This window comes from Temnothorax curvispinosus, unplaced genomic scaffold (assembly GCF_003070985.1).
Source record: "Temnothorax curvispinosus isolate PA1 unplaced genomic scaffold, ASM307098v1 QBEX01000318.1, whole genome shotgun sequence".
Taxonomy (NCBI): Eukaryota; Metazoa; Arthropoda; class Insecta; order Hymenoptera; family Formicidae; genus Temnothorax; species Temnothorax curvispinosus.
In genome coordinates this window covers 1-2,399 of record NW_020210098.1, presented here as the reverse complement: position 1 = coordinate 2,399, position 2,399 = coordinate 1, and the positions used below count along the sequence as shown (strand labels likewise).

Below are 2,399 nucleotides of genomic sequence, written 5' to 3'. Positions count from 1 at the left end.
TAAGCGTTCTTTGAGGAAAAAAATAAATGTATTAACCTGTATACAGGCATACATTCACTTGTTACATAATATCATGGCCTACATCATAGATTACACTGATTGTTTAATACGCGTAATAAAAAATACATAAGTAGTAAATTAGTTTACTCACGCACACGCACGCACACGCGCGCGCGCACACACACACACACACATTGGCTGATCAGCTCAAAAATACTTTTGGACTACTTGATACTCGTATCAAGTAGTCCATCGAGTTTATAGCAAAATTAATTATATTTTTATAAGAATAAAACTTCTTTTTTACTTAACCACAGAATTTCAAAAAGTAGCAAATAATAAAAAGAATAAAATCATTGTTAGTCGGTATTCATAAACAGTTAGGAAACAATTCATAAAATAATTTAGTTCAACGCTCCATCCCAGCTGTTCTATTATCTATTTCTTCTTGTTCAATATCATTAGTAATTCCACTGGTACAATCATTTAAAACTTCTGGAAAATCGTATGTATCATTTTTCTCAATACAGTAATTGTGTAATATACATGCTGCAACTACAGTGTTAACGACAAAAGGTAAATCGCGATATTCAGTGAAAAACTTAATACGGCGAAATCGTCCTTTCAGTTGACCGAATGCTCGTTCAATTGCCATTCGCGTTGAAGAATGAATATAGTTTTGAACTTTACTTGTTGAAGCGTTAAATGTCCATTGTCTCGAAATGGTGGAACAAGCCAAGGTAATGACGGATATGCCGAATCGCCTAACAAAAACATCTTATCGGGGAATAATATTTCTTGATTCATAGATGCTTCATGATATAGCTCAGATCGTCTGAGAATTCAAGCATCATGAAGGGAACCGGGGTCACCACAATACACATTGATAAACCGCATATCTGCATCTGCAACTGCTTGCAAAGAGATTGAGAAATATTTTTTTCGATTGCAATACTCTCGTGCACGGTCTAGAGGCTTTTCTATTCAGATATGTGTTCCATCTATCGCTCCTAAGACTTTCGGAATACCTTTCTTTGACGAAAATTGTTCATTTACAACTACAGCTTAAAGGCTCTGTGGCCATTTGATCACTGAATCAAATTTTGTTAAAAGCCAAGTTACTACTCGCCGTAGAACTCGAAATACAGAAGAAATGAATACATCAAATCTGTCTGACATGGTTCGCAATGGTTCTGTATTTGCGATATACCATAAAAATAGTAGAAAACTCAACTTTGCAGAAATAGGTTTGACTCCAAAAGAATGTGAGGGTATAAAATTGGATAACTCCAATTCATCTGAAAAGAAAGTGTTATTATTGTATAATACCATTGTAGGTGTAGAATGAAACACTAATGCACAATGTATATATATATTACCAATTAATTTTGATGCAGTACACCGATTTAGTCGTAAATGTTGTTTATATTCCTTATTAGTCCAAGAATCAATAATCTAAAGATAATTTTGAATGCGGTGTCTCCTTTGTCCACTTGTCAAGTAAAGCATTAGTGGGAATAACAATAAGTCGTCGTCTTCTTCACCATCACCACTAGATGAACTCGCGCTATCTTCTGTACTGCTTGATTCACTCATAGCACTGGCTGTTGAACTGTTACTGCTGCTAAAATATGTTTCAGCAAGTTGACAAATAATTTTATCATCGTTGTCCATCTATAAAACAAGAATATCATACTATTATAATCTAAAAAACTGATAAATTATAGAGTATGTTCGGCTGTACCCACTGTATACATACCCGTATGTATCAAACAAATTACCTCGTTTGCAGAAAAATGATCATTAACATTTCATCGTATATTTGAGTAAAACTACTATTTTTTAATACTATCCATGTGAATTGTTATTGTAACATTCACCTTTTATATCAGCACCAGTTTTTTATTTATTTTATTTGTTTAAACATAATTTTTTTACTGCTTTCACATTAAACATAACTTATTTACTGTTTTAAAATTGTTCGAGATTCTGTTAACGCTGCGCCGTCAGATCAGATGGCAGCATCGATCGGGTATCGACTCCCGATCACCGCGGCAGCTTGCGCACGCACGGGCGCGCTCATCGCCAACGTCTTTCTCGCGATATTCAGAGTCGTACAAATGGCCGCGCAGTGATCAGACGCACGACGTGTGCTCTGTGCATTTTTGATTGTGACTACACATCGAAGTGCCCACCGCAGTGATTACAACAGCTGCCGAGATACTGCATTAACATGTAAAGCGACCGCTCATCCAGCTCTACTCGGGTACATCAACACGACGACTCAGGCTCACATGTGCGCGAGTGCCGACCGCCACGTGTCTCACCGGCTCACGGGCGATTCATCAAAGAGGACGGTAATTAATATAATTGCCTTTCATTTACACGGACTATATACA

General features: G+C 36.6%; 1 pseudogene; it reads right to left on the bottom strand.

Moving 5' to 3' along the window:
- Window positions 1–409: 409 nt before the first annotated feature.
- LOC112453637 lies at window positions 410–1,674 on the bottom strand (annotated as a pseudogene).
- Between the last annotated feature and the right edge of the window lie 725 nt (window positions 1,675–2,399).